Here is a 22,750-nt window from a genome sequence, read left to right on the forward strand (position 1 = left end):
CTGGTTGTCACAAGTGGACAGAGTGTGTTTGATGACTCATAACTCCATGTTGGAATTAGATATGAGGATAAAAAGGGTCCCCATTTCAACACAAGACATTGGTTTCCTCATAAAATATACTGGTGATGAGAAATACACACCAGAGTAAAAAGTGACAACCAACCCCGGTCTCCCTACTAATGTGCTGGGTGGACACAGCACCCCAAACACACAGGGTGTATTCAGGTGGTGAAAATGCAATGTAAATGTAAAGGAATCTGTTACTTTTTTGCAACTATTCCCTATTCACTTTTATAACCGTTTTATTGAAGCCAGTTCAGCTACTAAGCGGTTAACTTCAAAGTGTAATAAAAGTTTGAGGCAGTTAATTCGCTGTCAGCAATATGACTGGATAAGATGATTGAAATACTGTACTGGTGTTATGTAAGTCATAAGAATCCTACTGGACCGTTTTAGCCGACTGAAATGTGAGACAAATAAAAGCGTCTCAAGAATCTTTTTACTAGATCATACTGTAGATAAATAACACATTAGATTTAACGGTTTTATAAGCTGTAATTGAAAGCCTAAATGTTTCTGTTCTAGATTTTACATATTAATTTAATATGGTTCCACCAGGGTGATAAATCAAAGTGAGCAAAGCACGAGGTAACGGCCAACTACGTTATAAGCATGAGGTGAGGAGACAGTTCAGATGTGTTTACAAGCTAAATAATATAAATAATAGGTGAACATATATATAAAAGTTGTTGATGAAGATTAATGCCACTAAAATGGTACTAAATAAGGACAGATTAGGTTTAATGAAAACTATTATAGTTGTAGTGGGGCAACATGGACTCACTCCATTACAGTATATGAGGTTCAGTAGAGGTAACATTGGGATGAATCAAACTTTTGGTATTGTCATATTTATTAGTAATGACATCTCTCATTTATGTAAATTCAGCGAAATTCAATTCAGAGACAAATATGACATAAAAAAATAATGGAGTGTGGTGCTCCTGGAAGTGGGAGGTGCTAGTGAGACACAACCACACAGAGGTCTCTCATCCAATTCATTTCCTTTCCCAGAGTGGTCCATAATTAACTTTTGCTTGGTTGGCACTTCCAACCAGATATAAGGAGGCTGAGGCCCCAGCATCCATAAGTCAGATACCTTCTTCCTCTGTGGTAAGACCTCTCCACCTCCTTAGAGTTGTAAATGTGTCTTTACTCAGCAACTGAGGCAGTAGCTAACTGCACTGTTTAAATTGAGTGCTGCATGTCTCTTGTAAGATTTGACAATATGCAATCAAGTGCCATTGGTTTTCTTTAAATGTGCATTACTTCAAATCTGTAACTTCCTTTTATGGTCTAAAGTGGTGCTCCAGCACCTGTTTGTAAATTAAGGGAGTAGTCTAGAATGCAACTGGGTTTTCAGGGGTATTTATTTCAGTAGTAAGTGAGATGCTATTAGGAAAATGAAAGTTAGCAGTTGCACCTGTAGTTTAAATTGACATGGCTTTATTATTTAGTTAAATGTTTTTTAGACAATCTGGGGTTAAAATGATAAGGCTTTAGACTTTTGCGTTTTCACAACACTCTCATGTTTCACAGAGTCCTCCAAGAAGTACACATTCATCTGTAGGAGGGGAAAAAGAAGGTGAGACATGGTTTGAGTCTCCTCATAAAAAGTGATGAGAATATTCTGTGAGAGATACCACTCACCTAACTCTGTTGACTGGGGAGGAAGCACCACAGAGTCAATCATGTTTCATCTCTTTTCCTAGTTATCCGTCACCATGAGTACGGACGCTGAGATGCAAATCTACGGCAAGGCTGCCATATACCTCCGTAAGCCTGAGAGGGAGAGGATTGAGGCACAAACCGCACCCTTTGATTCAAAGAACTCCTGCTATGTGACAGACAAGGCAGAGCTGTACCTTAAGGGTTTAGTCACTGCCAGGGCCGACGGGAAGTGTACTGTAACAGTCACGAAACCTGACGGCACTAAGGAGGTAAGCCTGATCTGAAAAGTATTCAAGGTCAAGTTCGTGTAATTACTCTGTTTCATGAAAAATCATCAAAATGATCAAAAACATTTCAATAGACAATATGTATCAGTAACAACAGATAGATTGAACATGTATTTGTTTTTGTAAGCAGAATATAACCTTCAAACACATCATGTTTAAAGCTGCTATTTAAAATTGGCATGGAACATTTGATATTGACAAGTCAAGAATCACCAGTTATGTGTCAGTGGGTGATAACTAAGTAGTTGGATTAAATGTTGGATTGAACTGTAATATTAATGAGCAAAAAGCATTCAGTCATGTCCACTTTGATCAAATCAAATCAAACTTTATTTGTCACATGCGCCGAATTCAACAAGTGTTGACCTTAGCGTGAAATGCTTACTTACAAGCCCTTAACCAACAGCGCAGTTCAAGAAGAGCTAAGAAAATATTTCCCAACTAAACTAAAGTAAAACAAATAATAAAAAGTAACACAATAAAATAACAATAACTAGGCTATATACAGGGGGTACTGGAAACGAGTCAATGTGTGGGAGTACAGGTTAGTCAAGGTCATTTGTACATGTAGGTAGGGGTGAAGTGACTTTGCATAGATAATAAACAGCGAGTAGCAGCAGTGTACAAAACAAATGGGGGGAGGGGGTCCAATTTAAATAGTCCGGTGGCCTATTGATTAATTGTTCAGCAGTCTTATGGCTTGGGGGTAGAAACGGTTAAGGAGCCTTTTGGTCCTTGACTTGGCACTCCGGTACCGCTTGCCGTGCGGTAGTAGAGAAAACAGTCTATGACTTGGGAGACTGGAGTCAATTGTTTGGGCTTTCCTCTGACACCACCTATTATATAGGTCCTGGATGGCAGGAAGCTTGGCCCCAGTGATGTACTGGGCCGTTATCTGTGTGTAATCTATATTCCTGACTATTTCAGGAAGGAAAAGAGTTCAAAGATGCAGACATCTTCGAGATGAATCCCCCTAAGTACGACAAGATTGAGGACATGGCCATGATGACCTACCTGAATGAAGCCTCTGTGTTGTATAACCTCAAAGAGCGTTATGCAGCATGGATGATCTATGTAAGAAACCTGCATTCAAACACTCACATACATGAACAAAATAAATACACACATAAATGAATGGTAGAAACCAAAACAAATCAATACAGTAGACCCACATCAGTATACCAAAGTATACCCACATCCTTACATAAATCCAGGTAAAAGTACATCTGACTTTACTAATCCACAAATGTAATTATGCTTTCATCCAGACCTACTCTGGGCTCTTCTGTGCCACGGTGAACCCCTACAAGTGGCTCCCAGTGTACGACGCAGAGGTTGTCAACGCCTACAGAGGGAAGAAGAGGATGGAGGCTCCACCCCATATCTTCTCCGTCTCTGACAACGCCTTTCAGTTCATGATGATTGGTACGAGCTCTCATGGATGGATGGAGGAATGGATGGTTGGATGGAGGGATGGATGGATGGTTGGATGGATGGATGGTTGGTTGGTTGGTTGGTTGGTTGGATAGATGGATATTAAGTGCTCATGGATAGATGGATGGATGCATCAATGGAAATTAAAATATGCATCAGAAAGGTATCTCCTGTTTTCTAGTCTAGGTATTAACAGTTTTCTGGGAATATCTGATTTCACTACCCTTGAATAGAATGTTCCAAAGTAAAATTCATGATGATGCTATGAATTAAAAAATGTCCCCATAATGTTGCTTGAGTATGATAAGCAATATGTTTTTTGGTTCCAGATAAGGAGAACCAGTCCGTCCTGATTACGTAAGTTGTTTACTAAAATGTCACTTGAGAAAGTGTTTCTATTGTAATAAGTTGGGTCACTTGGTGTGATGAAATACATGACAATATGAATGGATTAGAGCATTAGGCTATGTGTAATAACGAGTCGATGAGAAGTAGTATTTGTTAAAGACTTATGTCAGAACACAGGTTAACAGTGTATTTGTCTATGCTATTTCTTAGTGAAAGCCAATCTTACACTCGGACATGTAACTAAAACCCCTCTTTCTCTGTCATATAAACCAGTGGAGAATCCGGTGCAGGAAAGACTGTCAACACCAAGCGTGTCATCCAGTACTTTGCCACCATTGCAGTGTCTGGTGCCAAGAAGGAAGCAGAACCTGGCAAAATGCAGGTAGGTTGTTGTTATGTTTGCCTTTTTAACACATTTCAGTTTGGTTGGCTATATAAACTTTTTTTCCAGTGGTGAATCCTCTTTCAAGCAATTGAGAAAAACTAACTTGACAATGTTACCAGTTTTTGAGCAACTTGTGTTTGTCTCAATCAGGGGTCTCTTGAGGATCAGATCATTGCAGCTAACCCTCTGCTGGAGTCTTACGGTAATGCCAAGACAGTGAGGAACGACAACTCGTCTCGCTTTGTAAGTATGAAGGGCATACTGTGGAAGTTACCTTATATTGGGAAAAAATTTGTTATACAGATACGTTATACCCTTTCGTTATACAGATTTACAATTTTATTTTGATCACTGATTTGTTGCTGAAAATTCGAACTTGTAGTGTATTCGAGGTTCTAAAATTGTAATTTTCATCTTTAAAATGTCATCATAATTCACATTTCCTGTTGCTGCAGGATTATTTTCCTGCTGTAGCAAACTGGATCCTACATCAAGCTCCTATATCTGTATCAATAGATCCAACATCTGTCCAACAAACTGTAACGTTTAAAGGGGTCTATCAAAGTAAAATGTTAATTTATTTGTTGGCCTATTTCTAACCCCCATGCTCTGATATAGGGTAAATTCATCAGGATTCACTTCCAAGGTGGTAAACTGGCTAAAGCTGATATTGAAACCTGTGAGTTAGTTTTGATTGTTTCTCAATGCTTTCCTAAATGCACACAGAATTTATTGGGGAGATCATTCAATTTAAATGTATCTCATGTTCTCTCTCTTGCTCTCTCTCTTGTTCTCTCTTGTTCTCTCCCTTTTTTCTCTCTCTCTTTGTGTCGTTCACTCTCTCTCTCTCTCTCTCTCTCTCTCTCTCTCTCTCTCCCTCTCTCTCTCTCTCTTTCACCCTCAGACCTGCTGGAGAAGTCCAGAGTGTCCTTCCAGCTTCCCGATGAGAGAGGCTACCACATCTTCTTCCAGATGATGACAGGCCACAAACCTGAGCTAGTTGGTACGACAAAGTAGAGGTTCAGAGGAACTCTTTCCCACCCCAATCTGTGTAACTTGTTAAAAATATTTATAGTACACACTAATAATACTATTACAATGATTACTTACAAGGTAACAAGGCATCTAGACATTTGGAAGGTCTCTGGGAAATATCTATCAAGTAATGCACTGTGATGCACTAGTCCACAAGTCTCAATCTCCTCTTTTGATGCTATTTATTATATACTACATGTATCATTGAGTCCATCTACTGAGTAAAGGAGGGAGAGATACTGTAAAGGTAGGACAGCAGAATTCTGAGACTTAACTGACAAGCTGTTCTCTGTTGTCCACAGAAATGGCGCTCATCACCACTAACCCCTACGACTTCCCCATGTGCAGCCAGGGACAGATCACTGTGGCCAGCATCAATGACAATGAAGAGCTGGATGCCACAGATGTGAGTCAAACAAAGGGTTCACCAAACTCTAGATATGGAATGGATAGGACCACCATACACACTGAATGTACTGTGAAATTCCAACTTGGTGGCAGCTGAGAATTTTCATCTATGTTTTTGTTTGATTCTAAATGCCTTGTGTTAGTTAGGCATGTGCCTCAAGGAAATCTTCGTGCCGTCCACAAGAGAGCACCACTAAGTGCCCTGTGGAACTGTGTAAAACTAATTTTGTGCTGCCATCTACTAATGTGTGGCCAAGCGTTATCATGTGGAACAGAGAAGCCAGTCAAATCTATCCATCCCATTTGTTCTGCAGTGAGCAGCACAGAACTGTAGTGTAACTGACCAAACTACAGTTCAGTTCATCACTGTTGTACTTCCTCTTTAATGCCAGGATGCCATTACAATCCTGGGTTTCTCTAATGATGAGAAGGTTGGCATCTACAAGCTGACAGGAGCTGTATTGCACCATGGAAACTTGAAATTCAAGCAGAAGCAGCGTGAGGAGCAGGCCGAGCCAGACGGCACAGAGGGTGAGTCCCACTCATAGATATACAATATGTAGAACATTAGTCCCATTCCCCAACATAGAAATAGAACACCTAAGACAGACAGTGCCACATGAAAGTCAGGCAGGAGATCATTTTTGGAGAACAAATTCCAACCTCCACAAATGTGGGTGAATCAAAACCTAGCCCACAAAGATGTTAACCAAACTATTTTGTCAGTGTGACATCAGAAACAAGCGATCTAGTGTCCCTGAGTCTGTTGTTGTTGGTTCTCTCTCCAGTGGCTGATAAAATCGCCTACCTGCTGGGCCTGAACTCAGCTGAGATGTTGAAGGCTCTGTGCTACCCAAGAGTGAAGGTCGGCAACGAGTATGTGACCAAGGGACAGACTGTGCCTCAGGTAAGGCGGCCAAACACAGAATCTACCATTTTCTGAGCACCGGAATTATTGTTGGGGCGAGTGCATTGCTTTTGTTTTTCCAAAGCTTGTATCACCTTATCACTAGACATGGTCAATATCTCACATATTAATTTGAGGTATTATCATTGCAGGTTAATAACTCAGTCAGTGCTCTGGCCAAGTCTATCTATGAGAGGATGTTCTTGTGGATGGTCATCCGTATCAATGAGATGTTGGACACCAAGAATCCAAGGCAGTTCTATATCGGTGTGCTTGACATTGCCGGGTTTGAGATCTTTGATGTGAGTATGAGACCAGAACAAGACACTTAGATGTGATTGAGATGGATTACAGTCTTGTATGTTGAAATGAGCCCTTTTAAAATTCCATCAACAGTACAACAGCATGGAGCAGCTGTGCATCAACTTCACCAATGAGAAACTGCAACAGTTTTTCAACCACACCATGTTCGTCCTGGAGCAAGAGGAGTACAAGAAGGAGGGAATCGTCTGGGCCTTCATTGACTTCGGCATGGACTTGGCTGCCTGCATTGAGCTTATTGAGAAGGTAAGCTGTCTGTGGGGATTATAATGGACCATAACACCATAGCTCATACAGAGCGTTGTGTGATTATATTATCACAGTGGTACAACATATACAGTATTAAATCCACTGGGGATGCCAATCGAGTAAAAAAAAAAAATCCATATTACAACCTGTGTTGTGATAATTGCGTTCTTTGCTCTATAACCTGTTAGTTTTTGTGCTTTGACAATGAGATATGGGGCGGCAGGTAGCCTAGTTGTTAGAGCGCTGGACTAGTAACCGAAAGGTTGCAAGATCGAATCCCCGAGCTGAAAAGGTAAAAATCTGCTGTTCTGCCCCTGAACAAGGCAGTTAACCCAGTGTTCCTAGGCCGTCATTGAAAAATAAGAATTTGTTCTTAACTGACTTGCTTAGTTATATATGGGTGAAATATATACAGGCCTAAGGCCGAGACAATAAGAAGACACAGTGGTAGAATAAATTCAACAACACCTTTGTTTCATCACAAAACCGGAGAGCAACATCTGTCTCGTGGAGTCCATAATGCATGTAACAAACAGTTACATGACCTACAGCATGGTCAGTCAAGTACATCTATTGATTTAGAACCACAGAGAGTTACTGCAAGTCGCAAAGAAAACAGGAGCTGCCCCCTCCAATATTCCAGCACCATTTCAATATCATCAAATAACCTATGCTTAGTCTAATACAGTGAATGAAAAGATTCCAAAAACGATTTTAGTCCAATCAACCTAAGCTAAATGTGTTTGTCCATGTTACTAATGTTTGTGTGAGTAAGTAGAAACATGTTGACTCACCCTACTTGCAGAAACTTAAAAGCTTAAAAAACAATTGTTCTAAGCTACCTGGCTAAAATGCTTGCTCGCTATTCTAACTTCCTTTCCTGGGCAACGATTAGGTAGTCAACATTAGCCTTCTACATCTAGCTACATATTGAACTTCCTTACTTTCAGGCCAAAGCACAATGTATTAATTTTATAGTTGGATCAGAATTGGTGTTAGAATCATTGGCCAGTACGTAGAATTAAGTAAAACTATGAGTCCAAGTCCCTATCTCCATCCATGGCTAATTTAGGAAAGGGCCAATTTTAGCTAGCTAGCTAGCTATCCTCCAGAGGACAACAACACAATGAGATGCAACAATTTAAGTTTTTCTTTCTGTCAATGACATTTGGCTTGATTTGGTGTGAAGCCAAATCCAAACTTTCCTTGGCACATTTTTTGGTGCACCAGGACCATTCACAGATTAGCTCACTCAGTTTAGCTCAACTCTGATTTGCTGTTTTTGTATGAAAAATTATATATAAAGGGAGGCCAAATGCTCTCTGGCTTCTCTTGCATTCAATGCTACAATATCATACTCTTTTTGACCAGACATAATCAGGTAGAAGGGCTACACATACAGAGGCAGAGGGGTGCAGTTCTGCTCACTCTGATGCTTTACCTGGTGAGAGACATTCATCCTCGTGCTAAGCGAGACGAAAGATACATTATATTATGTCAATTTCTTTGGGAAGCCTTGCTTCCCTTGGCACCCATTAATATATGCCACTGACTGTTGAGAACTCAATATGTTTCCTATTATGTGTCCCTAAATGAATATAATCCTATAATAGCATGTTAACTAAATGTAAATATCACTAATTTGATATACATCTCTTTTCGTAAAGCCATTGGGCATCTTCTCCATCCTTGAAGAGGAGTGCATGTTCCCCAAGTCTTCAGACACTACCTTCAAGGACAAGCTGTATGCCCAGCATCTTGGAAAAACAAATGCGTTTGAGAAGCCCAAGCCTGCCAAAGGCAAGGCAGAGGCCCACTTCTCCCTGGTGCACTACGCCGGTACTGTGGACTACAACATCACTGGGTGGCTGGAGAAGAACAAGGATCCCCTGAACGACTCAGTTTGTCAGCTGTACCAGAAGTCCTCTGTCAAAATTTTGGCTGCCCTGTATCCCCCTCCCCCTCCTGAGGGTAAGACTAGCATCATGTCAGAATATTTAACTAAATACTAGTTACAACTCAGACCCAAATGTTCTTTAAAGTCTTTCAATGTATCACAATTTCTCAGGTTTATCACTGGGTTGATTTACTCATACACTCGGTTAATTTAATAAAACAATAGGTGTTATTTTAAACAATCTCATTGGCAGCATTTGCCTCTAGATAAGTGTGAAGTTAACCAGAGATTCTCTGATTTATAATTAGTGTGCTTGCTGAAGACAAGACCACTCTAGATTTCTTACATACTCTTATTATTAATATTCTATTTATTCCACCCACTCTAGGAAATTTACTTTTCTAGTTATCTTTTACTTTTCCCCATTTTAACAGATAAAGCAAAGAAAGGAGGCAAGAAGAAGGGTGGTTCCATGCAGACTGTGTCCTCCCAGTTCAGGGTGAGCTTTTGAAATGTGTATATTCAGTCCTTCAAAAGGTGCATTGATTATCATAAATGATGTCTGAGAAAATGGTTTGTAACCCTCCTACAGGAGAACTTACATAAGCTGATGACCAACTTGAGGAGCACTCATCCTCACTTTGTGCGCTGCCTGATCCCCAACGAGTCAAAGACTCCAGGTACAATAAATATTGAGTTAAATATGTAATCTTATCAGTACAGTACCAGTAACCTTAACAATCCCAATCTTTAACCTGTTTATGAGTATTAAAAGAGACTTGTTTTGTTTTACCAGGTCTGATGGAGAACTTCCTGGTTATCCACCAGCTCAGGTGTAATGGTGTACTGGAGGGCATCAGGATCTGCAGAAAGGGCTTCCCCAGCAGAATCATCTATGCTGACTTCAAACAGAGGTACACACGTGCAAGCACGCAAACGCACACACACATGCACACACCACAGAAAATATCTGCTCCAAGGGTTTTCCCAGCATCAGAATTGGCTGACCTTTAATGAAATATAACCAACATATTACAACTTGACATGTTAAAAATGTCTCCTCATTCAGGTACAAAGTACTGAATGCCAGTGTCATCCCTGAGGGCCAGTTCATGGACAACAAGAAGGCTTCTGAGAAGCTGCTTGGGATCCATTGATGTGAATCATGAGGATTACAAGTTTGGACACACCAAGGTCAGTCAAATACCCCCAGTAAAAGCTGACAACAAAACACAACTTGAATGATAATTTAAACCCGAACCATATAAAATCTCTCCAGGTGATCTATCCATCCTTTTGTTCTTTCTTCTTCATTTCACTAATGGAAAAGCTGGAAAAACATTGTAGTGTTTTTCTTCAAAGTCATGCATCACAAGTATAGAAGAGAAACTAAACTCATTATTATGTGCATTGTGTTAGAGTGGTATGGCTTCAGTTATCTGTATCTGTGTAGATTATTAATCTACTGTAGAATAACTCAAAATTTAGAAACAACCTATCCCATGATTTGTTTGTAACCATATCAAAGTTAATGTTTAAATCAATCTAGTGGTGTTGTTCCCCTCTTTTGATTCCAACATTTCTATCTGTCACCATCTGTTGTTCCATTGACCATGTTAACCTGTGTCTCAGGTGTTCTTCAAAGCCGGTCTGCTGGGTGTCCTGGAGGAGATGAGAGATGAGAAGCTGGCCACTCTGGTCGGCATGGTCCAGGCTCTCAGCCGTGGATTCCTCATGAGGAGAGAGTTCACCAAGATGATGGAGAGGAGGTGAGGAATAGTAGACATCTGGGCAAAGCTTTCTGTCAACCACCTGTATCTAATGCATTATGATTACATACTGTATATGCTGTGAGCTGTTCAGAATGAGAAAGTACATCTTATAATGGTCTACTAAAGCTTTTGGGTTAATTCATTTAGTCCAGAAATGGATGTAGCAACTAAGGATTCTAGCATTATAGCTGCAGTTTGGGATTTGGCTGTTCAATTGTCATTTAAATGTGTGGTATTTACCCATTTATTCTTGAAGTATATAAAATGCCTCATGAGCTTAGCATGACTGTCAGTCCTTGCATCTAGTCCGCTATCTGTGAATTAAAGAGGAGTTACATTTCCCTTGCTTATCTGTAAACAAACAGTGGCAGTTGGTTCTGTTTTGTTGTTCATCTAATCACAGAATGTAGCTTTAAGCATGTCACTCACCATGCCACTCCATCCTTTCTGTCAACCAGAGAATCAATTTACGCCATCCAGTACAACATCCGCTCATTCATGAATGTGAAAACGTGGCCATGGATGAAGTTGTACTTCAAGATCAAGCCCCTGCTGCAGAGCGCTGAGACTGAGAAGGAGCTGGCCAACATGAAGGAGAACTATGATAAGATGACAGCAGACCTGGCCAAGGCTCTGTCCACGAAGAAGCAAATGGAGGAGAAGTTGGTGGCCCTGACGCAGGAGAAGAATGACCTGGCGCTCCAAGTCGCATCTGTGAGTGAAAAAACAGCATTGATTACGGGCAAATTTACATACACGTTAAAACAAATACATATGAACACACATTTTTATTGCCCATGTTATATATCTCATGAATTTCTATAGATTTGCTCTGACCTCTTTGAGTAAAATGTATATTTTGATACACAAAGTGAGGCCTCTGATTTGTTTACTCCTGTTCTGAAACCAGGAAGGAGAGAGTCTGAACGATGCTGAGGAAAGGTGTGAGGGGCTCATCAAGAGCAAGATCCAGCAGGAGGCCAAACTCAAAGAGACGACCGAGAGGCTGGAGGATGAGGAGGAGATCAATGCTGAGTTGACTGCCAAGAAGAGGAAGCTGGAGGATGAGTGCTCTGAGCTGAAGAAGGACATTGATGACCTGGAGCTCACCCTGGCCAAAGTGGAGAAGGAGAAGCACGCCACTGAAAACAAGGTCTTGTGTCTTACCATAGACAGTCTAACCAAACAATAATCTAAACAATAATCAACTCAAAACATAGCTTAACAGAAATGGAATTCACTTGTACAATAGTAGAATTTCAGTTGTGGGGTACTCCCAACATTCATTGCATGTTCTGCTCCCCCTCATTTATGACTTCCATTCAGTACACTGGCATGATGAACACTGACATCTAGTGTTGAATATATAGTATAGTAATTGTTGATGCAGTGCGAATCTAAATGAAATGAATGCAATATATAACAAACTAAATCTCCCCTTTAAGTGACCAAAGACTAATTTTGATGTTGCCGTTTTCAGGTTAAAAACCTGACTGAGGAGATGGCATCTATGGATGAGAGTGTTGCCAAGCTGACCAAGGAGAAGAAAGCCCTCCAAGAGGCCCACCAGCAGACACTGGATGACCTGCAGGCAGAGGAGGACAAAGTCAACACACTGACCAAGGCCAAGACCAAGCTGGAACAGCAAGTGGATGACGTGAGTGGGGTTTGACATTTTGGCCATGAAAGTATGTAAAATGATATCTTCAGTTGTTTAGATTTGAACAATATATGTGTTTTTATCTTCTAGCTTGAGGGTTCTCTGGAGCAAGAGAAGAAGCTCCGTATGGACCTTGAGAGATCCAAGAGAAAGCTGGAGGGAGATCTGAAACTGGCCCAGGAGTCCATAATGGACCTGGAGAATGACAAGCAGCAAGCTGATGAGAAAATCAAGAAGTAAACGCAAACAAATGACTACAGTACTACCTGCTATAATGGTTGTTCTTGACTAATTATTGTAATTATGAATTACCATTTACATGTGATTCTTAAAAGCAAAGTGAATGGTATGATCCTCTCCCTTTACACATCAAAGCAAAACCAACTCTGCAATCAACGTGTTTGTGTTTCTTAGGAAGGAGTTTGAGACCACCCAGCTCCTCAGCAAGATTGAGGATGAGCAGTCTCTGGGAGCTCAGCTGCAGAAGAAGATCAAGGAACTCCAGGTATAGTACAGGATATAAACTCCAGTACAGAAAAGCACAGACTTCAATCATTTCCTTTGAAAAAAAATGCACACTTTTTCTGGCAGCAGACAGTTTTCCAGGTGGCTTCTGATGGCTCAGTAGGTTGGAAGATGGTGTTTCTTGTTGGTGCTTCTTACCATCCCCATTCAGCCCTCAATGACAATATCCATGTTAAAATGGCTTATATCCATCTCCTCTGTCTAACTTCTTACCTTTGAGGGTTTGGCTCCTGCATGGGACACTGTCTACTGAATATATTAGTGTAACTGTCTTTGTATTAAACACATTTATGCAAAATATACATACTATATTTATTTTGTGAGGTTCAATTGTTTTAACTGTATTGTGGTGTTTATCCCCCCTGCTCCTACCCCTGTTCTAGGCCCGTATTGAGGAGCTGGAGGAGGAAATTGAGGCTGAGCGCGCTGCCAGGGCTAAGGTTGAGAAGCAGAGGGCTGATCTCTCCAGGGAACTTGAGGAGATCAGCGAGAGGCTGGAGGAGGCCGGAGGCGCCACTGCTGCTCAGATTGAGATGAACAAGAAGCGTGAGGCTGAGTTCCAGAAGCTGCGTCGTGATCTTGAAGAGTCCACCCTGCAGCATGAGGCCACAGCCGCCGCTCTGCGCAAGAAGCAGGCCGACAGTGTGGCTGAGCTCGGGGAGCAGATCGACAACCTGCAGCGCGTCAAGCAGAAGCTGGAGAAGGAGAAGAGTGAGTACAAGATGGAGATTGATGACCTCTCCAGCAACATGGAGGCTGTCGCCAAGGCTAAGGTGAGTAGTAATGTTTTGATCAAGCAGTGTTGAGGATGGTCAACTACATTACCATTCAAGTGAACTGAAGTTGACAGGAGTCACATATAAAAAGTAATGATGGAACATGTTTCACTAACAGGGCAATCTGGAGAAGATGTGCCGTACTCTTGAGGACCAGCTGAGTGAGCTCAAGACTAAGAATGATGAGAATGTTCGCCAGGTCAACGACATCAGCGGACAGAGGGCCAGACTCCTGACAGAAAATGGTACCATCAACAATGAACAACAAGCCAATGCTTTCATTTAGTAGAAAACAATACGTGTTGTGGGCTGTATCCACATAGGTGGTGAATAGTACAGTAGAAACTAACAATGCCCTACGATACCTCAAAATACATTTTCAATCTTAGAAAACAGTGACCCTATTAACAAGATGTTCCTCTGTCCCTGCAGGTGAGTTTGGTCGCCAGCTGGAGGAGAAGGAAGCCCTGGTGTCTCAGCTGACCAGAGGAAAACAGGCCTTCACCCAGCAGGTGGAGGAGCTGAAGAGGGCGATTGAGGAGGAGGTCAAGGTAAGGGACCCAAAATGGAGAGTTTAGAGCCATATCTTTACATAGACGGTGACTACACCACCCTCAGACTCCTAGTGTCTCTTCACCCTCAAGAGTCTTCTACTGTCTCTCTACCCTCAGAGACTCCTACTGTCTCTCCACCCTCAGAGACTAGTGTAACCAGGGGGTGAGGCCTCATTTAACACAGTAAATTCATCAGGCTTAAGCCATGTTTCAGTCAGGCCAATGACATCAAGATTATGATCAGTGATTAGTTCAATGACTATAACTGCCTTGGAAGTGAGGGATCTAACATTAAGTAGCCCTATTTTGAGATGTGAGATATCACAATCTCTTTCAATAATGACAGGAATGGAGGAGGTCTTTATTCCAGTGAGATTGCTAGAGCGAACACCGCCATGTTTAGTTTTGCCCAACCTAGATCAAGGCACAGTAACGGTCTCAATGGGGATAGCTGAGCTGACAATAGTGACTGTGTTAGAGGCAGACTCAACTAAGCTGACAGGCTGGCTAACAGCCTGCTGCCTGGCCTGCACCCTATCTCATTGTGGAGCTAGAGCCCTGTCTATGTTCATAGATAAGATGAGAGCACCCCTCCAGCTTGGATGGAATCCGTCACTCCTCAGCAGCCCAGGCTTGGTCCTGTTTGTGGGTGAGTCCCAGAAAGAGGGCCAATTATCTACAAATTATATCTTTTGGGAGGGGCAGAAAAAAGTTATCAACCAGCGATTGAGTTGTGAGACTCATCACTCCCCATAAGTGGGAGGGGGCCAGAGACAATTACTCGATGCCGACACATCTTTCTAGCTAATTTACACGCTGAAGCTATGTTGTGCTTGGTGACCTCTGACTGTTTCATCCTAACATCGTTGGTGCCGACGTGGATAACAATATCTCTATACTCTCTACACTCGCCAGTTTTATCTTTAGCCAGCACCATCTTCAGATTAGCCTTTACGTCGGTAGCCCTGCCCCCTGGTAAACAGTGTATGATCGCTGGATGATTCTTTATAAGTCTAATACTGCGGGTAATGGATTCGCCAATGACTAGGGTTTTCAATTTGTCAGAGCTAATGGTGGGAGGCTTCGGCGGCTCACACCCCGTAACGGGTGGAGGAGAGACCAGAGAAGGCTCGGCCTCCGACTCCGACTCGTTGCTTATTTTAATGGGGAAAACCGGTTTAAAGTTTCTGTCGGCAGAATGAGCGACACCGGTTGAGCATTCCTACAGCATTTCCTTCCAGAAGCCATGAGAAAGTTGTCCGGCTGCGGGGACTGTGCGAGGGATTTATACTACTATCTGTACTTATTGGTGGCACAGGCGCTGTTTCATCCTTTCCTAAACTTAAATTACCCTTGCCTAACGATTGCGTCTGAAGCTGGGCTTGCAGCACGGCTATCCTCACCATAAGGCGATTGTTCTCCTGTATATTATGAGTACAGCGACTGCAATTAGAAGGCATAATGTTAATGTTACTACTTAGCTTCGGCTGGTGGAGGTCGTGTAGAACCATGTCCAGATAAAGCATCAGGGGTGAAAAAGTTGAATGTAAAAAGTCGAGCGTGGGGAAAAAAGTGAAATACAAAACGATAATTAAAAAGTAAAACTGTCATTTTTGGCAGGTAGCAAAGTAACGTTAGCAACAAACCACACAGCTTCACGTAAACAAGTCCACATAATTTGTTTGACTATCTCACTCATCTCTCCTTGTCTTCTTTCTCACAGGCTAAAAACGCACTGGCCCACGGTGTCCAGTCTGCCCGCCATGACTGTGACCTCCTGAGGGAGCAGTTTGAGGAGGAGCAGGAGGCCAAGGCAGAGCTGCAACGTGGCATGTCCAAGGCCAACAGTGAGGTGGCTCAGTGGAGGACTAAGTATGAAACTGATGCCATCCAGCGCACAGAGGAGCTGGAGGAGGCCAAGTGAGTCGCACATAACAGAAAAACTCAGATATGGTGTGGAAGGTGTAGTGGTAGGGGGCTCTGACAAAATGTTACATCAATATGTATTGTAACATATCTCTCACTCCATAAAACCTCCCTCTGTTGTCCAACAGGAAGAAGCTGGCCCAGCGTCTGCAGGAGGCCGAGGAGACCATTGAGGCGACCAACTCCAAGTGCGCCTCCCTGGAGAAGACCAAGCAGAGGCTGCAGGGAGAGGTGGAGGACCTCATGATTGATGTTGAGAGAGCCAACGCATTGGCCGCCAACCTCGACAAGAAGCAGAGGAACTTTGACAAGGTGAAAATGAATAAACCTCACCATAGGGTGATATTTACTGTCTGCTATATGATTATTTGTAGTATAATTGTAGTATATTTATAATTCAAAACTCTTCATCAATGACTTCTGATGAAAATCCCATGGATTCCCCTAGGTTCTGGCAGAGTGGAAGCAGAAGTATGAGGAGGGTCAGGCTGAGCTGGAAGGAGCTCAGAAGGAGGCTCGCTCTATGAGCACTGAACTCTTCAAGATGAAGAACTCCTACGAGGAGGCTCTGGATCATCTGGAGACTCTGAAGAGAGAGAACAAGAATCTGCAACGTGAGCATTTGACAGCAATTCTATTTGGCTCATGTTTCATTAGCAATATTAATTGCTGTTAATAAATTCACTGTTATTATGATTCAATGTCAACTTCAGTGCATTGGTGATATCCACTGAAAATCTCCCAAGTGTAAACTGCCGCTGTGTGTGTGTGTGTGCAGAGGAGATCTCTGACCTGACTGAGCAGATTGGAGAGACTGGCAAGAGCATCCATGAGCTGGAGAAGGCCAAGAAGACCGTGGAGACAGAGAAGTCTGAGATCCAGACCGCTCTGGAGGAGGCAGAGGTACAAACTACAGCTGTTTGATGGGAAAAGCAGTGGAACACTAGCAAATGCCAGCTACAGTGAAATGCTGTCTGTATTGGAGTTTATTGTAGTCATATATATTTAATTCCTACATATAAATATATTGAACACAATTGGCCTGACTGCTTCTGTTTGTCCAGGGAACACTGGAGCACGAGGAATCCAAGATTCTGCGTGTGCAGCTGGAGCTGAACCAGATCAAGGGTGAGGTGGACAGGAAGATCGCTGAGAAGGATGAGGAGATGGAGCAGATCAAGAGGAACAGTCAGAGGGTGGTTGACTCCATGCAGAGCACCCTGGACTCTGAGGTCAGGAGCAGGAATGATGCCCTGAGGGTGAAGAAGAAGATGGAGGGAGACCTGAATGAGATGGAGATCCAGCTGAGCCACTCCAACAGGCAGGCCGCTGAGGCCCAGAAACAGCTGAGGAACGTCCAGGGACAGCTCAAGGTAAAGGGACTGGGACATCAGGCTCAAAAACCTGAACATGGAGAGGGATTTGTTTGTGAATCTGTAGAAAAGAATAGAACAGAGGATTTGAATAGAGTAGTTTATGTACTAAAGGTAGCGATACTGGGGAAATTCTTTCCAATTAAGATTTCTATCACTGATCGATCCTATCACCCCTACTTCCACAAGTCCTAATGAACGTATGTCATTGTGAACCCCAGGATGCCCAATTGCACCTTGATGACGCCGTCCGTGTCGCAGAAGACATGAAGGAGCAGGCAGCCATGGTGGAGCGCAGAAACGGTCTGATGGTGGCTGAAATCGAGGAGCTGAGAGTTGCTCTCGAGCAGACAGAGAGAGGCCGCAAAGTGGCTGAGACTGAGCTGGTAGACGCCAGCGAGCGTGTTGGACTGCTGCACTCCCAGGTATGGGTCAAAAGCCATTTCTAATGAAACTCAACCAAGCATACAGTTTAAACACACCTGGAATTTGACAGTGCTTGCCTTAGATTTTCATAATTTCAGTCTTGTGACTTGCAAGTTATCTTGAGAGTCAAACAAATCATCTTCCTCCTTCAGAACACCAGCCTTCTGAACACCAAGAAGAAGCTGGAGACTGACCTGGTGCAGGTGCAGGGAGAGGTGGACGACATCGTCCAGGAGGCCAGGAATGCAGAGGAGAAGGCCAAGAAGGCAATCACTGACGTGAGTCCTTGAATTACATCAACTTGATTTGTCCCCAAGTGCCAATGGTAGCAGGGCTGGTTAAGAACAACAAAGATCTGAGAGGGACGTTATGATTGGTGCATAAATTAAACAAACTATTATTCCAGGCGGCCATGATGGCTGAGGAGCTGAAGAAGGAGCAGGACACCAGCTCTCACCTGGAGAGGATGAAGAAGAACCTGGAGGTCACAGTCAAGGACCTGCAGCACCGCCTGGATGAGGCTGAGAATCTGGCCATGAAGGGAGGCAAGAAACAGCTCCAGAAACTGGAGTCCAGGGTGAGTTACCAGCAGGGTGGATTAAGGTGGATTAAAAGAATGATTGCTGGAAATGTATTTGATCATATAAAAATACACAGGAGCATTGTTTAGTGACTTGTTCTCGCAATAACCCACCTAGATTAGGGATTCCCAAACTTCTTTGCATCGGGGACCACCCCTTTTGTGATAGCGAATTCATCAGGGACCCCCCCCTCATAACATCAGAACACAACTCCTACATTAAAGTGCGATAAAAATAGCATCCACGCAGATTTCCTTTGACTTCTTCAGTGCATGACTGGACTAATCAAGTCTCGGGCCCTGGGAAACAACATTCTTAAGTCCCCCCTCTTTGCATCAGAGAGAAAATGTTGCAGTTTTAAAGGTCATTTCCTGTCATTCTACACATTTTGCCTTGGGGCAAAAAGAAAATGTTGCTAGTTTTAAAGCTTAAATTTAAGTGAATTTATGATCACAACAAAACAAATTATAATACTTTTACACTTATTTAGTGGAGTTGGTCCAATACCTTTAAATAAATTCAAATGTATTCATCTAAATGCTTCATTCAGACTTAATTGTCTCAGCAGACTTCTTCTAATCTGCCATTTCATTCATAATAATAATAATAATAATAATTCACAATAAATATCAACACAGAATATAATATACATTCATCGAATTAATCTCATAGTAATAATTTCTCTCTCTATAGTTACATGTCTCATTCACCGGCCGTTGCTAGGGAAGCTAGCGTTGCTATGCGGGGCAACCAGCTAGCAGGCTAATGGCTGAATTAGCTTGTAGGCTAGCGGACATTAATAAGTTCATAAAACCTAAAAACACAACATAACACCTCAACAAACATATGTACATACTCCAGAAACATTACCGTCTTGAATATAGTGATTTTACACTCGCTTACCTTCAAAATAAATATATAAAAATGTATTTGTCGGTGCTTCTGACTTTCTGTTGGCTCAATTGGCGAACTTCTCTCAACTGCCATAGCGCGAGCTCCATAATAGAAGAAATGTCCCAACATTAAAACATGCGAGTGGCGGCATCTAGTGGCCATTCTGGTACTGCACCATACGCCACTAAGCACATGACAACATGGATACAAATACAAGAATAATTGAGTTGTGAGCCTCCCAGACCCGTTGTTTATCTAAGAGTTAATAACATAAATTGTGGATGAATAATATTACATTGTACTGTATTGCACCCTCTAAACGTTTTCCAAAGATCCCTGGGTGTTTAATCTATTCTTGCTAGAAATATACATAAACAAATTGAAATGTAAATTCCACTTTGATAACCATTGACCTAGATAATGAAAAGTTGTTGTTATTATTACAGAGTACATAGGAACAGATAACAACTGTGCCCCCTTGACTGGGTAGAAGACTAAACCTCTGCTTTACAAATATTTGTTACGTCTGATTTCACCACCTCCAGCAAACTCCTACGTTTATTTCTTCCACAAAGGTGCGTGAGCTCGAGACTGAGGTGGAGGCAGAGCAGAGAAGAGGTGTAGACGCGGTCAAGGGAGTTCGCAAGTATGAGCGCAGAGTCAAGGAGCTCACTTACCAGGTAAGATAAAGTGCATTCTTTACACACTTGACACTAACACGGAGAGGTTTGTGTATAAAACTATTGTGACATTGATTCTTTGCTCATCTCCCACAGACTGAGGAGGATAAGAAGAACGTTAACAGACTTCAGGACCTGGTAGATAAGCTGCAGATGAAAGTGAAGGCCTACAAGAGGCAGGCTGAGGAAGCTGTGAGTCAGACTCTGAAAGCATACATTCGAAAATGTAGTTGTTCTCTACAAAACGTAATGTCCATACGATTTAGTTGAAGTGTTGCTACAGCACATCAGTCAACAGGGATAATTGATAGTGCAAGTAAATGCTGATGAAATTATACACATTTCTGAGTGCCTCCTATTCCTATGTGTTACAAACTTAAAGGAGAGGGGGTTGAACATGAATTTGCTGGTCTAGTGGTAGTGCTGGTGGCAGCGGTTTGATCCCGTTCTGACACTCACTTTCTCTGCTCTATCATCTATCTCCCTGTATACATTGCTTTCCTAAATCTGCCAATATGTGTTTTGTTGAAAATAATGTTTTAATTTCCTACCTGAAGCTTCAAACTTTAAATGCTGATGTTCTGCTCTCCCTCTCTTTTCCTCACCCAGGAGGAAGCAGCAAACCAGCACATGTCTAAGTTCAGGAAGGTTCAGCATGAGCTGGAGGAGGCTGAGGAGCGTGCTGACATCGCTGAGACTCAGGTCAACAAGCTCAGAGCCAAGACCCGTGACTCTGGAAAGGTACAGAACTGCTGTTCAACCTATACCTGACTCATGTTCAGATATGACCACATCAACACCACCTATGATTCAGTCTTCACAGAGGTCAATACAGACCTTTTACACTCAACTGTATTTAAGATCTCTAAAGAAGAACATTTCAAAATATTATTTCAAGTTGGTACTTCAAAATTGACAATTTCAAGCTGAGCACTGAGCATTAAATGCATGATCCATATATTTATCATGTTCATTATTATTACTGATCCATTATATTCTATCCATATACGTATCATGTTCATTATTATTACTGATCCATTATATTCTATTCAAGTCTATCCATATATTTATCATGTTCATTATTATTACTGATCCATTATATTCTTTCTTTCTTCTTACAGGGAAAAGAAGTTGCTGAATAAACAAGACCAAAGTCTTATCATTAACCTGTGTTCCATAAAATATGATTTTCATGGTGAAATGTTGAGCATTGATTAAAAACATGTAGGCCTACATACACTTCCTTTGTGACTGTGGACTTATTACTCCGCAAACAGATTTTTCATAACATCAAATATTTTACTTTCATTAAAGGAGCAACCTGTGATTTGAACAACAATAGTGGTCACCCAACAAAGCAGTTTGTTTTTTGTAAACAGCTGAGGGATGAGGCTGAAGAAATGTAACCACCCAAATTCTCAGACTGAGCTTTGGATGCAAGTTTGTTGTTGCTTAGCCTTACTTTTACTGAATTCAATGTAGTTCAGCCATCCTCTGCATTTAAGCTTCTGCTTTTTTCAAGGTAATGCTGGTAGATTGCCATTGGAGAGAATGACTAGTGTGTAAAAATCAGACACTGACTAAATATGCATGTCAATTTCTAGCCTTGCCCCCAGTCGTTTACGGTGCGATGTCTGACAACACAAGGCTATTCAATGGCTGACAGAGACTGATTTAACTGATATCTTGACAGAAAAGTCAGTGAGAAGATACTTTATGTAATCAACATTTGTTCATCCAAATAAGACAGGAAGCAAATAGTCCTAGTATAAACTTTCTAAATGACATTTTACATCACAGTACCAGCTTTGCCATTGTATGTGCAGCCATGAGTTCACCAGTTTAAACTGCTAAGGTCAGAGGGTCCAGGATCATTCTAGTCATTCTATTTCTATGGCCATAACACTGTTATAGGGCACCACAACAAATACCGTGCCTTCGGAAAGTATTCAGACCCCTTGACTTTTTCCACATTTTGTTACATTACAGCCTTATTCCAAAACTTATAAAATTGTATCCTCCCCATCAATCTACATGCAATACCCCATAAAAAAATAACAGAAATGTCACATTTACATAAGTATTCAGACCCTTTACTCAGAACTTTGTTGAAGCACCTTTGGCAGCGATTACAGTATTGAGTCTTCTTGGGATGATGCTTCTGGCTTGGCACACCAGTATTTGGGGAGTTTCTCACATTCTTCTCTGCAGATCCTCTCATGCTCTGTCAGGTTGGATGGGAAGCGTCGCTGCACAGCTATTTTCAGGTCTCTCCAGAGATGTTCGATCGGGTTCAAGTCCTGGCTCTGGTCGGGCCACTCAAGGACATTCAGAGACTTTTCCCGAAGCCAATCCTGTGTTGTCTTGGCTGTGTGCTTAGAGTCGTTGTCCTGTTGGAAGGTGAACCTTCGCCCCAGTCTGAGGTCCTGAGCGCTCTGGAGCAGGTTTTCATCAAGTATCTCTCTGTACTTTTCTCCGTTCATCTTTCCCTCGATCCTGACTAATCTCCCAGTCCCTGCCGCTGAAAAACATCCCCACAGCATGATGCTGCCACCACAATGCTTCACCGTGGGGATGGTGC

The 22,750-nt window shown here is 42.1% G+C and overlaps 1 long non-coding RNA gene and 1 pseudogene across 1 annotated transcript; one reads left to right on the forward strand and one right to left on the reverse strand.

Moving 5' to 3' along the window:
• Positions 1–1,772: 1,772 nt before the first annotated feature.
• LOC106596400 (myosin heavy chain, fast skeletal muscle-like) lies at positions 1,773–21,408 on the forward strand (annotated as a pseudogene).
• On the reverse strand, positions 10,731–11,295 carry LOC106564200 (uncharacterized). The gene is made up of 3 exons (XR_001319428.2): positions 11,204–11,295; positions 11,015–11,088; positions 10,731–10,820 (listed from the first exon to the last, which is right to left on the reverse strand). It is a non-coding gene; the product is annotated as an uncharacterized lncRNA (long non-coding RNA).
• Positions 21,409–22,750: the final 1,342 nt, after the last annotated feature.

This window comes from Salmo salar, chromosome ssa12, assembly GCF_905237065.1.
Source record: "Salmo salar chromosome ssa12, Ssal_v3.1, whole genome shotgun sequence".
NCBI lineage: Eukaryota > Metazoa > Chordata > Actinopteri > Salmoniformes > Salmonidae > Salmo > Salmo salar.